This window comes from Ovis canadensis, chromosome 21 (assembly GCF_042477335.2).
Source record: "Ovis canadensis isolate MfBH-ARS-UI-01 breed Bighorn chromosome 21, ARS-UI_OviCan_v2, whole genome shotgun sequence".
Classification (NCBI taxonomy): domain Eukaryota; kingdom Metazoa; phylum Chordata; class Mammalia; order Artiodactyla; family Bovidae; genus Ovis; species Ovis canadensis.
Genome location: NC_091265.1, coordinates 21037426 through 21053258, shown reverse-complemented (window position 1 = coordinate 21053258; position 15833 = coordinate 21037426).

Here is a 15833-nt window from a genome sequence, read left to right as displayed (position 1 = left end):
GAGTTTGCTCAAACTCATGTCCATTGAGTTGGTGATGCCATCCAACCATCTCATCCTCTGTCGTTCCCTTCTCCTCCTGCCTTCAATCTTTCCCATCATCAGGATCTTTTCCAATGAGTCAGTTCTTCGCATCAGGTAGCCAAAGTATTGGAGCTTCAGCTTCAGCCTGTCCTTCCAATGAATATTCAGGACTGATTTCCTTTTAGGTTGACTGGTTGGATCTCCTTGCTGTCCAAGGGACTCTCAAAAGTCTTCTCCAGCACCACAGCTGGAAAATATCAATTTTTAGGGCCCAGCTTTCTTTAAGGTTCATCTCTCATATCCCCTACATGACTACAGGAAAAACCATTGCTTTGACTAGACAGCCCCAATTCACCCTGTAACAGAAGGCCATTTGCACAAGAACTCTCTGACTTCCAAAAATCTGGAGAGAGAGGAGGAGTGGTGTATTTGCTGGCCAACTTGGCAGGCAGAGTAAAATTTAAAAAAAAACAGCAACAAAAGAAGAGCCGGGAGAGGACCTTGGAGCTCATCTCTCACCAGGGCGGAAAATGAGGGACCGCTAGAGGGAGCCCGAGAGCCAGCAAGAGGAATGGGCAGGCAGACAGGTGATCAGAGCTTTGAGCTTCGGGTGACCCTACCTGGCTCGGCGGATGTTCACTGGGAGGAGGCAGGGTCTTCCCAGCCCAGTCGTCCAGGGACCCTTCCTGAGAATGTTGAAGTTAGTGATGGCGTAGAAAAAAATGAGTGTGCTGGTACTGATTGCCTTCCGGTATCCAAAGACAAGGGCTTCCCGGGTGACGCTGGTGGTAGAGAACCCACTTGCCAATGCAGGAGACGTAAGAGATGCGGGTTCGATCTCTGGGTTGGGAAGATCCCCTGGAGGAGGGCATGGCAACCCACTCCAGTGTATTCTTGCCTGGAGAATCCCACGGACGAAGGAGCCTGGTGGGCTGCAGAGTGGAGTCGGACACGCTGAAGACTCAGCACAGCACACACATCTGAAAACCAACCTGGGATCTGTCTAAGGACCTAACTCAAACACAACTCAGGGTGGGTGTATGTTAAAAACAAAACCAAAATTCACAACTCAAAGGGTCAACACCTCGCCAACCTTCCCTCAGGCTTTCTCAGACTTGGTAAAATGGACAGCCAAGAAGCACCAGCTCCCTGCGATTCTCATCCATTTCAGGTAATTATGAATTTCTCTTGATGGTAATGACAACACATCCGATTTTACATGAAAGTGCATTCCGAAGGATTTCTCGTCAGTCTGGGACCTTTGGGCGTTTGATTCTGGGTACTGGGAGGAGGATAGACGAATGAACGGACAAAGAGAAGCAGACAGAGACAATTTTACCTCAAGAAACATTTTTCATGCATGTTTTCATACAAGGGAGAAAAGTACTGATTCCTCTAAGTCACACATACTAAGTCACTTCAGTTGTGTCCTACTGTTTAAGACCCCATGGACTATATCCCGCCAGGATCCTCTGTCCATAGGATTCTCTGGGCAAGAATACTGGAATGGATTGGCATTTCCTCCTCCAGGGGATCTTCCCAACCCGGGAATCGAACCTGCATCTCTTATGTCTAACCTACATGGGCAGGTGAGTTCTCTGCTACTAGTACCACCTGGGAAGCCACCTCTCAGTCACAAAGAAAATAATAAATCGACCAAGTAGGGAAAGGAAAACAGACTGCTTGTCCAAGATATGGAGTTCAGGAGCCAGGGCAATCTGGCTTCTGACATTGCTGGCATCTTCCTGGGAGCTGCTCAGCTATGTTAAAATATATCTCGAGGGCTGGAATTTTTACCTCCTTGGCAAAGAGCAGCAGCTCTCAAAGAGACGGTGGGAGAGAGAATGGAATGAGCAGAAAACATAATAGGAAAGGAGAAAAAAAGAAAAACTATGGAGACACAATAAAAATATCCACCCTTTCTCACAAGTCATCACAGATTCCGCAGCAGTTGGCAGGAAAACTTTCTCCCACTTACCTGTTAGATGAGGTTCAAAATTTCTCTTCTCTTCACTTCTATGAATTTATTCCTCTATGGTTAATATCCTCATTTTAACTTTTTTTTTTTAATTAAAAAATTTTTTTAACTTTTTCAAAATTTTTATATTATATGCTCTAAATATGTGCAGTTTTACTGTATGTTAATTATCTGTCAATGAAATTGTTTTCAAAAGCCACAAACAAAAGTCAGAGTCTGCATGTGCAGCTGGGGACTCATCCAGGAGCCCCCTGCCAGGTCACTGGGAATGTGGCGCCCCTGCCATTCAGGGTGTGATCCCTGGTCCGGCTTCTAATGACAGGAAGAAATCAAGCCAGGAGCCCTGGCAGGACAGTGAGAAGCCTGCAGTTCACATCCTGTCGGCTCCAACATCAGCACCAGGCTCTCAGCTCTGTCTCCTCAGCTTGGACAAGTGGTGTGCTCTTGTTCAGTTGCCAAGTCATGTCCGACTCTGCAACCCTAAGGACTGCAGCACGCCAGGCTCCCCTGTCCTTCACCATCTCCCGGAGTTTGCCTAAACTCATCTCCATCCAGTCGGTGATGCCATCCAACCATCTCATTCTCTGTTGCCCCCTTGTCCTCCTGCCCTCAATCTTTCCCAGCTTCAGGATATTTTCTAATGAGCTGTCTCTTCGTATCAGATGGCCAAAATATTGGAGCTTCAGCATCAGTCCTTCCAATAAATATTTAGGATTGGTTTCCTTTAGGATGGACTGGTTTGATCTCCTTACTGTCCAAGGGACTCTCAAGAGTCTTCTCCAGAGCCATAGTTTGAAAGCATCAGTTCTTCGGCATGCAGCCTTCTTTATAGTCCAACTGGAAAAATCATAGCTTTGACTAGACAGACATTTTTTGGCAAAGTAATGTCTCTGCTTGTTAATATGCTGTCTAGGTTAGTCATAGCTTTCCTTTCAAGGAGCAAGCATCTTTTAATTCATGGTTGCTGTCACCATCCGCAATGATTTTGGAGCCCAAGAATAGTATACAGCTAGAAAACATGAGTAAAATACAAACAACAACAGAAGAATTACAAGAGAATGATTTTATTCAAAAAAAGGAAACTATTTAGAAATTACAATTCTATTTAACTTTTTAAAAACCTGCAAACTGAGGAAACATCGTATTAAAATAATTTAGAAAACAAAAATAGTCAAACAATACTAAAACATACAGCCTACAATGGGCGTTGTTAACAGTGTGAAAGAAGAGGTGTAAATAGCAAAACTCAGACACACAGGTGGCTTCAAAAGTACTTTAAAGGTCTAGTTCTTGGACTTCCCTGGTAGCCCAGCGGATGGGTATCCACTTTGCCTTGCGGGGGACCAGGGCAGGGGACACAGGTTCAATCCCTGATCTGGGAGGATTCCACCTGCTGAGGAGCAACTAAGCCTGCGCACAACTTCTGAGCCTGCGCTGTAGGGCCCGACAGCCACACAACTGAGCCCGCGTGCTGCACCGCCCGCTACCAGCGGGCCTGGAGCCTGTTCTCAACAGGAGGGGCTCCGAAACAAGAAGCCCGCACACAGAAGCCACACTTGGAGAAAGTCCAGCGATGAAGCCTACTTTTATAGAGAAGAAATTTGAAAATGGAAAAAACAAAACTAAAAAGGCAAATCAACTTTTTAAAAATATTTGTTATTGTTGCACTAAAGAATCCACCTGCAATGCAGGAGACCCCGGTTCGATTCCTGGGTTGGGAAATTCCTTTGGAGAAGGGAAAGGCTACTCACGCCAGAATTCTTGGGCTTCCCTTGTGGCTCAACTGGTAAAGAATCTGCCTGTAATAAGGGAGACCTGGGTTCGGTCCCTCACTCCAGTATTCTGGCGTAGAGAATTCCATGGACTGTACAGTCCACGGAATTGCAAAGAGTCGAACTCAACCGACCGACTTTTCTTTCCCTTCCCTTCCCTTCCTTTCATTGCTGCACTGGGTCTTGGTTGCTGCGCACAAGCTTTCTCTCCTTGTGGCAGGCGGGGGTTGCTCTCCGCTTGCAGTGCCTGCGGCTCATTGCGCGGGCGTTTCTCCTTGCCGAGCACAGGCTCTAGAGATCTCAGGTGTCAGTAAGTGCAACAGGCGGGCTCGGACTCAGCAGTCTGGCTCACGGGCTTAGGTGCCGCGTAGCACGCAGGATCTTCCGAGACCGGGGATGGAACCTGTGTCCCCCACATTGGCAGGCGGATTCTTAACCACTGGATCACCGGGAAGTCTTGGAAAATCAACTTTTAAAAGACTTTTAATGGTTCAAAAATGCAGAATAGAGAAAAATAAACTTCTAAGACATCTGAACTTTTCCACATTAGAAATAAAAGTGTATAAAATTATTATTACTTTAAGTTTGTAAATATTCGCAAATTTGATATGGAGGAATTTGCAAAATTGTCAGTTAACATTTTTTTACTTAAATTGGACAGATTTGAGTAACTCAGGAATCTCTCGCCTGTACTTTTCTTCTGTATATTATTGGGTATGTATGAGGGTGTGTTCTGTGCTATTTCTTCCGATTAAAAGTAGACTGAATTGGAAGTGAATTGCTTTATCTCTTCAATATGAATAAAACTGCACTTCTCTTAAACTCCTGTTTAGAGTTTGTCACACAGGCTTTGTGAATAAGACAGATTGGGATTCCATCAAATTCAAGGCTTGAGCCCTTGACAATAATTTTCCTTATCCAGAGGTCATGCCGTGGAAGCGTGCTATCTGTTGCTCAATGCTGCTGCTGCTGCTGCTGCTGCTGCGGCTAAGTTGCTTCAGTCGTGTCCAACTCTGTGCGACCCCATAGACAGCAGCCAACCAGGCTCCCCTGTCCCTGGGATTCTCTAGGCAAGAACACTGGAGTGGGTTGCCATTTCCTTCTCCAATGCATGAAAGTGAAAAGTCACTAGAAGGGCAAAAACCACTGAATTCCTGTAAGTTAATATCTTCTTCTAAACACAGGATTTCAAAAATTCAACAAAAGACTTCGCTGGCAGTTCAGTGGTTAAGACCGTGTGCTTCCACTCCAGGGGACACAGGTTCATCCCAGGCCAAGGGAACTAAGATCCCCCTCATGCTGTCATGTGAGGTGAAGCTGCTCAGTCGTGTCCAACTCTTTGCAACCCCATGGACTGTAGCCTACCAGGCTCCTCCCTCCATGGAATTCTCCAGGCAAGAGTACTGGAGTGGGTTGCCATTTCCTTCTCCAGGGGATCTTCCCAACCCAGGGACTGAACCCGGGTCTCCCGCATTCCAGGCAGACGCTTTAACCTCTGAGCTACCAGGGTTCATTCTTCTCAATTTATTCTTTTTGTTTATTTATTTTTTTTGGCTGCCCCCATGACGGCAGCCAAAAATAAATAAACAAAAAGAATAAATTGAGAGGAATGAACCCTTACATTGCATGAATTTTGAACACTTTACTAAACTATATTCTCATAGGACAAATGCTAGTAAGCACAAATCCCTATCTATTCGGGTGTTAGTAGAAAAAAACACCTTAGTTCAGAGTGTCTCTAGTACTGTCTTGTCTTCTGAGAGTCTTGTTTAGGCCCTCTTTCTTTCTTTTTCAACAAAGACTTTATTAAAAAGCTGTATTTATTTGGCTGCACCGGGATTTAGTTGCTGCATGCAGGATCTTTAGTTGCAGCATGTCATGTCTGACCAAAGATTGAATCCTGGCCCCCTGCACTGGGAGTGCATAGTCTTAGCCACTGGCCCATCAGGGAAGTCCTTCTCTTCCTTTGCTTACCTCAGATTCTGATCTGCTTCTGTGTCCCATGACATGTGCATCCTAAACTGGTGATAACACAGTATCAGAGCTGATATACTAACTGCAGAGATGACTATAACAGAAACTTCACTTGAAACTATTTGATTGAATTTGAAAGGCTCACAAACATACAAAAAGTTGCAATCTAGTGCAACAATTATTTCTTTTTTCCAGAATTATTGAAGAGTAAGCTGTGGATCCCGTTACCTTTGAATACTATAGCATATATTTCCTATAAATAAAGGTGTTCTCCTACATAACAATACATTACAACCATCAAAATCAGACACTTAACAGTGATGCATTACTGTCATTTTAATTGAGCTCCATCAAGGGTTGCCAATTATCCCAATAATGTCCTTTATAACAAAAGCATTCAATTCAGAATCTCAAGCTGCATTTATTTGCCATGTGTCTTTTGTTTCTTTATTTTGTAATGGCTCCTTAGTCTTAGCTTTCATGCCCTTGATACTTTTGATGATGAACGACTGGGCTTTTTTTTTCTTTTTTGGCCACACCATTGGGCATGAAGGATCTTAGTTAGTTCCTTGGCCAGAGATTGAAACCATGCCCCCTGCGTTGGGAGCTCAGAGTTTTAACCACTGAACCACCAGGCAAACACCGTGGTTGGATATTCTGTAGAATATCTCTTAAAGTAATTTTGTCTGTTTCCTCAGGATTAGAAATAAGTTATGCATCTATGACCAGAAAAATCGCAAAAGTGATTGCTGTTTTTATTGTGTTCTACCTAATGTTGCGTGATTTTGACAGTGGACCCTCTGTTGATGATGATCAGGGATCCCCAACCATTTTGGCACCAGGGACTGGTTTCAGAAAAGACAATTTTTCCATGGATCCTGGGGGAAGTGGGGCTGGAGATGGTTCAGGTGACGATGGGAGTGATGGGGAGCCGCAGATATAACTTCACTCCCTCTCTGGCTGCTCACCTCTTGCTGTATGGCCCAGTCCCTAACAGTTATATCACTTATTTAAGGTGGTGTCTGCCGGCTTGTCTCACATGAAAGTTGCTTTTTCCAACCGAGGGAGTTCCCTGGTGGCCTAGTGTTTAGATTCCAGGCTTTCACTGACAGGGCTCAATCCCTGATAGGGTAATGGAGATTCCAAAAGCCTTTCGGCAAAACAAACAAAAAAAAAGTTACTTTTTCCCTTTTAAATATATTTATGCCTAGGTTCTTGGAAGGTATGCAAAAAGCATATTCCTCATCAAACATTAAATCTATCCATTAATATCATTTCAATTTATTCATTCATTTATAACTGTTTGGACTCATGATTTCCAGTTCTATTCAATAAGTTATAATTAGCTACAAACATTATTTTTTCTTGTTAGTCTGTCCCAGGTTTGATTAATAGCATCCCTTCAAGATGTCCTCCCTGTCCTTTTGATGTGCGGCCATTATCATTCTTTTTTTTTTTTTAATATTTATTTATTTGCTTGGCTGTATCAGGTCTTAGTTGCAGCATGCGGGATCTCTGCTGAGAGAGGAATCTTTCGCTGTGAGGCAGGGACTCTCCAGTTGTGGCGCTACGGCTCACGGGTTTAGTTGCCCATGGCACATGGGATCCTCCTGGACCAGGGTTTGAACCTGTGTCCTCTGCATTGGCAGGCAGATTTTTATCCACTGTACCACCAGGGAAGTACTCAAAGCAAATTTTAAAGTAGAAGATAAACAGGAATCACCTCACTCTAAACTCTGTATTTTTATATCAGTTTTAAATTTTATTTCAAATTTAATAAAATTTGAAATTTTATTAAAACTAATATTAAAACTCAAAACTAATAAAATAAGGAAAGGTAGAAAATTTAGGAAAGCTGATTGGCCAGGAAAGTTGAGTTTTTCTCCTTGATTGTATTTTGCTGGGGTGGAGTGGGGTCTCTTCAGGCCAATAAATTGCAAGGACAGAATCTTTCTTCTGTAAGCAATATTGAAAACGCAACGTTTCAATGTTAAGATACTGGTTTTACAGTATCCTTGCTTACCACACAAAGACAACAGCAATTTCCAAAATTATGGCCCTGGGATCTCGCTATCTTCTAAGTTGATGTTTTTTTAATACTTTTGAGGAAAAACTTGTAACAATGTGTAGTTGGCTATAATCATCCTTCAATTTTTTTTTTAACACAAAGTCCATCTTAACTTTTTTATTTAGTTTTAGGGCCTTTTATCCTATTTTCAATATGGAAGCTACACTAAAATATTTTGATCCAGCTTAAAAGAATTTTTTAAATTTTCAGTGTTAGTTGGATATTTAGTTTTGCTCTGGAAGGACAACCCGTGTTTTAAGAAATGGGATAGATAGACTGTTAAAATTTTGGTATTTCTGAAAGCCAGAAAGTATTCACCGAACATTATTTCATGTTCCCTTGGACCTGTGGCTCTTCCCTTGATCCCACTACTATGAGCTTTCATGCAGAATGCCTTTTTTTTCTCATAGTAAGGCTATTCATGAATAAGTGAAAGATGTTTTCAGATGATTGAGTGGTGAAGTTATTTCAGACTCTGGTTCAAACATAGAAAGAGATCAAGGCTTAGTCAGGTCCGACTCTTTGTGACCCCATGGACTGTAGCCTGCCAGGCTCCTCTGTCCATGGGATTCTACAGGCAAGAATACTAGAGTGGGTTGCCATGCCTTTCTCCAGGGGAGCTTCCTAACCCAGGGATTGAACCTGTATATCCTGTGTCTCCTGCATTGCAGGCAGATTCTTTACCCACTGACCCATTGAGGAAGTATTAATAGTAGTATTATTAAAAGTAATAATAGTAGTGCCTGACAGCCTTTCTCAGGCTGGTCTGAGATTTAGAGAGCAGAGAATAAGCACTATATCATCAATACTGTCAATGCCGTTTAGAAAAATATCGAGCTGATCTTTATTAAGCATAGGGCTTGCAGAATATGAATTATACTGCAATTATTATAAATTGTCCTTGGTCACTCTAGCTGGTCAAGAAGTACCAGTTCACTGGAGAAAAAATATGAAATAATTTTGGCTTTTCCAATTATAACATTGTTGACTACCCCCCTTTTCTGCTGTTTTGTCTTGTTAGCAAGCCTTGGGCAGTACTATGGAAGAAGGCAAGGGATGCTTTTCGCCTCTGGCCATTGGCCAACGCCTTCATCTGGGCCTAGGCCACGCTGCACTAACACTGGGGGAGCACAGCACCACGGGCCTCCCTTTGGGATTGCCTGGATCTTTGTGATGCTGTAGGCTCTGTTGATGTGGTTGCTTCCTGGTCTCTCTGCATGCGGTCCACGTATGTTTCCTTAGTGTTGTCTTCCCTTGAAGGGAGGCAAGATCCAAAAGCTAGATCAAGTAGGTTTAATTGCCACTCTAAGGAGTCTGAATTTTGTTTTTAAATTTCATGAGAAAGCTTTGAAGGATTTTATTGATGACCTGATCTGATTAACTCTGTAGAGTCTTCTTCATAAAGTAGCAAAGAGTGTTGGTGCAGGAACAACAGCTATATGAGGGCTACTGCAGAAGTCCACGTGAGAGATGACTACGGCTGGGATTAGACGAATACTAGTGAAGCAGCTGATTCAGATATATTTTGATTGCAGAGCCCATAGAACCTAGTGATGGATTGGAAACAAGGTGTGAAAGAAGAGTATGCCAGAGGTATGCCATGATTTTTGGGGCCAGAGGTATGCCAAAAATCTGCAAGACAGCCATTAAAACAACTCCAGAAAGCTGGGAGAGCACTGTGGTGCTCACTTGGAGACAAGAATGTGAATAAGCAGCAAACGATACAATCATAGGGCAGCAACGTCAAAAGAGAGCTTGTGCTGAATAATGATGTCAGAGCAAAGGCCCATCCTTCCTCTCTATTGAGTACCTACGAGGCCATTCCTACTTCCCCATGAAGTGAATTTTTTTCTGGTCTTAGGACAAGAGGTGTCACCAAGTAAAAACAGATATCTGGTAAAATGGAATAGAGAAAGTGCTCTTAGAAGGAAGATCAAACGTCTAGAGAAATTTGTTCATAATCTAAAGATACTGAAGGCACACAGGGACTGAGGATGTAAGTGAGGACAGAGGATGAGAGTGTTGGAAGAAAAAGCATGAGGGGTCCTCTGATCCTAGTGCTATTATGCAAACGCTGTCATGGAAAATAGTCTAAGGTGCATGTTAATGATAAGGAGTGAGAAAAGGAAAGCATGGCTTAAAGGACAAATAATATAACTTACCAGTGTAGGATTCCACCTGGAATGTTGGCATCGTGGTACACACACTCTCTACTGACAAGATGATGTGGGTGGTGGTCCTCTCTGTTTTACACTTTAACTTGGGTCTTTTCTAAGTTTCTGCATTTATTGTTGAGTAGAGTAATTGTGACATCAGGAGGAAATCATCCAATCATGGTTTTCTGCTTTTCTTTTTAAATTTCTTCTCATTTATTTATATGAATCGTTTATACTTTTCTTATTATATTCCTGTCTCACTTCTCACCCATTCTACAGGTTATGGTATACTGTACAAAATATTAGCATTCTCAAATTTAAGTTTAAAACTACTTTAGGGCAGTTTTGGACCCAGGATTTTAGGAATTATCAATAGGAATACATCTCTTATCAAGAATCTCAGCCATTGTGACTTCAACTTTTCACTTTTTTGGAAAGGGAATGTTGCTATCTTGATGACCAGATTATCATATCACCCTGTGACATCATCATATTGGCTCAATAAAGGACAGAAATAGTATGGACCTAACAGAAGCAGAAGATATTAAGAGGAGGTGGCAAGAACACACAGAAAAACTCTACAAAAAAAAGATCGTCACTGCCCAGATAATCACAATGGTGTGATCACTCAACTAGAGCCAGACAACCTGGAATGTGAAGTCAAGTGGGCCTTAGCGCATCACTACGAACAAAGCTAGTGGAGGTGATGGAATTCCAGTTGAGCTATTTCAAATCCTAAAAGATGATGCTGTGAAAGTGCTGCACTCAATATGCCAGCAAATGTGGAAAACTCAGCAGTGGCCACAGGACTGGAAAAGTTCAGTTTTCATTCCAGCCTCAAAGAAAGGCAATGCCAAAGAATGTTCAAACTACCACACAATTGTACTCAGCTCATATCCTAGCAAAGTAATACTTAAAATTCTCCAAGCCAGGCTTCAATAATACATGAAACGTGAACTTCCAGATGTTGAAGTTGGATTTAGAAAAGGCAAAGGAACCAAAGATCAAATTGTCAACATCTTCTGGATCATCAAAAAATCAAGAGAGTTCCAGAAAAACATCTATTTCTACTTTATTGACTATGCCAAAGGCTTTGACTGTGTGGATCACAATAAACTGTGGAAAATTCTGAAAGAGATGGGAATATCAGACCACCTAACCTGCATCTTGAGAAATCTGTATGCAGATCAGGAAGCAATAGTTAGAACTGGACAAGGAACAGACTGGTTCCAAATAAGAAAAGGAGTACGTCAAGGCTGTATATTGTCACCCTGCTTATTTAACTTATATGCAGAGTACATCATGAGAAACGCTGGGCTGGAAGAAACACAAGCTGGAATTAAGATTGCCAGGAGAAATATGATGACACCACCCTTATGGCAGAAAGTGAAGAAGAACTAAAGAACCTCTTGATGAAAGTGAAAGAGGAGAGTGAAAAAATTGGCTTAAAGCTCAACATTCAGAAAACTAAGATCATGGCATCTGGTCCCATCATTTCATGGCCAACAGATGTAGAAACAGTGGAAACAATGACAGACTTTATTTTTGGGGGCTCCAAAATCACTGCAAATGGTGACTGCAGCCATGAAATTAAAGATGCTTACTCCTTGGAAGGAAAGTTATGATCAATCTATACAGCACATTCAAAAGCAGAGACATTACTTTGCCAACAAAGGTCTGTCTAGTTAAGGCTATGGTCTTTCCAGTAGTCATGTATGAATGTATAAAATATATATGTATATGAATATAAACAAAGCTGGGCACTGAAGATTTGATGCTTTTGAACTGTGGTGTTGGATTTGACTCTTGAGAGTCCCCTGGAATGCAGGGAGATCCAACCGGTCCATCCTAAAGAAAATCAGTCCTGAATATTCATTGGAAGGACTGATGCTAAAGCTGAAGCTCCAATACTTTGGCCACCTGACGAGAAGAACTGACTCATTGGAAAAGACCCTGATGCTGAGAAAGATTGAAGGTGGGAGGAGAAGGGGACAACACAGGGTGAGATGGTTGGATGGCATCACTGACTCAATGGACATGAGTTTGAGTAAACTTCGGAAGTTGGTGATGGACAGCGAGACCTGGCGTGCTGCAGTCCACGGAGTTGCAAAGAGTCAGACACAACTCATTGAACTGAACTGATATTTGTACAGTGAGCATCTAGGTGATCCCTCTTTTATGAAAGATAAAGCAACATCTTCAGACAAAACATATAATTTGATGCTAAAAATTATTTATTTTGTATAGAATCCTAATTATTGGCATGTTTCTTAAGAATTATACATATAGTGCTTTATTAATACACAAGTCACACTTTTTCAAACCTTGCTGTGACCCATTTGATGGGATTTGGACTTTGAAGTTACAAGATTACCTCTTCTAGGATGGTAGAAGAGGAGGAAAAATATTATATAGAAACAATTTCCAGGTGGCTCAAGTGGTAAAGAATCGACGTGCCAAAGTAAGAGAGACAGGCAGGAAACACAGGTTCAATCCCTGGGTTGAGAAGATACTCTTAAAAAGGAAATGGCGACCCACTCCAGTATTCTTGCCTGGGAAATCCCATGGACAGAGGAGCCTGGCAGGCCATAGTCCATGGGGTTGCAAAGACCTGGACATGACTGAGCACACAGGAGTAATTAAATTTTATGGGTGAAAAAGATACTGAGTTCTGCCTTGTTAGAGCCCTTGAATACTGAGCAGAACAAATGTGATAATGGTTTTACTGAGACTGATTTTTCAATATTTAGAAGTTTTCTACACATTTTTTTTTCTCCATTTTTTAGCTGCAGGAAAGACCAAAAGGGGTTAGCATACATCAACAGTGTTGCTTTGTTAAGTGTGCTTTGTAGGAAGCAAATATCATCTAAGTACTAATAATTAGAAACGGTGATAGCAACGTTCTTTTATATGCTTAATTAAGAAGATGGAATAATGAATCTCTATCTATATTTTAGAAAAGGCCAAAGCCCTGCTGAACTAGCGAACTGGACTTTATACAATGAATTGCCAAGATAAAGAATGCAGATGCCACCAATTAAGGCATCGACGACCTTCATATTTAAGGTAACACTGCTCCTTCTTAGAACTTTTTATGTTTAATTACGTATTCAATATTTGCCTTCTCATTGTTGTAGGCTTTCTAAAGGCAAGGACCATATTTAGAATTTTCACAATATCTGAAATGCTGTAGCCTCATCGAATGAGTGGATAATCTAATTTTAATTTGGGAAGATTAATTAAATTGGGAAACTCTGTTAATTAACACACTGATTTCTTCTATTAGTCAACACTTAATTAGCTATAAAAATTGAGATATGAGTAGGAAAAAACAATTTTCACAAATAACCTAGTAAATTTTTTTCTTAAAAATGAGAAAATCAAACAAAATTTATTTATTATTTTTTTTTCAAACAAAATTTAATAACATGTATATATGGGAGAGGGCTTCCCACGGGGCTCAGTGGTAAAGATTCTGCCTGCTAATGCAGGAGATGCAGGAGACGCATGGCATGTTCAATCCCTGGGTTGCAAAGATCCCCTGAAAGAGGAAATGGCAACTCACTCTGGTATTCTTGCCTGGAGAATCCCATGGACAGAGGAGCCTGCTGGTCTAGTCCATGGGGTTGCAAAGAGTCAGACACACCTAAGCGACCTAGCTCACATGCATAGATAAGAGAAACCCAGAGGAATTGAGTAACTCCCCAAAATGGTCAAAACCCTCACCTTAAATACCATCCTTAGCTAAAGCCATCCAGTACCCTTGCCTGGAAAATCCCATGGACGGAGGAGCCTGGTAGGCTGCAGTCCATGGGGTCGCTAAGAGTTGGACATGACTGAGCGACTTCACTTTCACTTTTCACTTTCATGCATTGGAGAAGGAAATGGCAACTCACTCCAGTATTCTTGCCTGGAGAATCCCAGGGATGGGGGAGCCTGGTGGGCTGCCGTCTATGGGATTGCACAAAGTCCGACACGACTGAAGCAACTTAGCAGCGGCAGCATGTAAAGCCACTGGGGGCAGTGGTTTGGGGACCTCAGAGTTGGGGAGGGGGGAAGGCCACTCACATGGAGATAGAAAGCAAAAGATTAGTAAAAAAGAAATCGTAGGGCAGAGACAATGGGATACAGAGAGGAATTTTAACAGCCTCTCCCTCTCTGTCTGCCACACCAAGGAGTGTATCCTACGGTTATCTATGGTGATGGCTGCATTCCTGGGTTAGCTCCTCTGTTTACATTCTTTTAGGCAGTTAGGGGGAAGATCAAAGCTTATTCCTGATCCTTTGGGGGCCTTGATTTTCAGCTAGAAATAGTGTAGGAGCCAAAGGTGGCAAATTTTGCTCTCCTACAGTCCTACCTTCGAAATATTTTTAAAGACATTTCATACTCCAGAAGTCAGTAGATTGCTTTATCTCACTGGGTCAGTTTTTCAGTTTTGACAATAAAGTCATGCCAGTTACTCATTTCGGGAAGCATTTATGCAAGCAGGCTCTTAAAGTTAGGCCTATAGGATACAGGCAATCAAGTATTTAATAAGATGCGTTTCTATGGAGACAAAAGTAAAACAAGGTTTAGTGATTGATGGGAGGTGGTTTAGTCACTTAGTCATGTTCGACTCTCACAACCCCATGGACTGTAGCCCACCAGGTTCCTCTGCCCACGGGATTCTCCAGGCAAAAATACTGGAGTGGGTTGCCATTTTCTTCTCCAGAGTATCTTCCCGACCCAGGAATGGAACCCGGGTCTCCTGCATTGCAGGCAAATTCTTTACCGACTGCACTGTGAGGGAATGATTGGAGCAAATTATAAACTCAATATCTGAGTCCTGAGAGTTTCTACTTGAGAAGATTTGGACAGGGAAGCCTGGCATTCTAAAGTCCATACAGTCGCAAAAAGCTGGACATGACTGAGTGACTGAAGAACAGCAAAAGCAAGGAGAATAGGCAGCTCATTCTCAAAAACCACCAAATTCCCCATTTATCTGGGGAAGAAGTTTGTATGGGTAACATTTGGGGTGAGGGCTACAGGTGTGTGGCTTTGTGCTGATCGATTGGTGGTGAGGTAGCAGGGTGGGCTGCAGAAATCCAGCCCTCGGGCAGAAGTTGCCATCCTCCACCTGAGTGGGGGTCTCAGAAGACTGTAAAGGTATTGTTATGTATATAACATAAGTTCCAGGAGTTGCCACTATGGCTTCCCTGGTAGCTCAGAGGTTAAAGCGTCTGCCTGCAATGCAGGAGACCGGGGTTCGATCCCTGGGTTGGGAAGATCCCCTGGAGAAGGAAATGGCAACCCACTCCAGGATTCTTGCCTGGAGAATCCCATGGACAGAGGAGCCTGGTGGGCTACAGTCCACGGGGTCACAAAGAGTCAGACACGACTGAGCGACTTCACTTTCACTTTTCACTTCACCTGGGTAGGGGTCTCAGAAGAATGTAAAGGTATTCTTATGTATCTAACATGGGTTCCAGAGGAACCAGGAATCTGCCCCAAGGCGGCACTGTTGTTTCTAGACTGTCCTGCCTCGTTTCTGTATTTCCTCCCTTCCTTATATTGCTGATGTTCAGTCCTTGAGTTTCAGACTCTTTGCGACCCCCTGGACTGCAGCACACCAGGCTTCCCTGTCCTCCACTATCATCCAGCTATCTCATCCTCTGTTGTCCCCTTCTCCTTCTGCCCTCAATCTTTCCCAGCATGAGGGTCTTTTCCAATAAGTCTGCTCTTCGCATCAGATGGCCAAAGTATTGGAGCCAACAGTTTGAACCTACCCTTTGGAACTCAGGGAAGGTCACAGAGGCTGAATGAAGCCGACTTTCTACAAATAAGAAATGGAGGCCACAGAAAAGATTTGTACCCCGAAGCCCAAC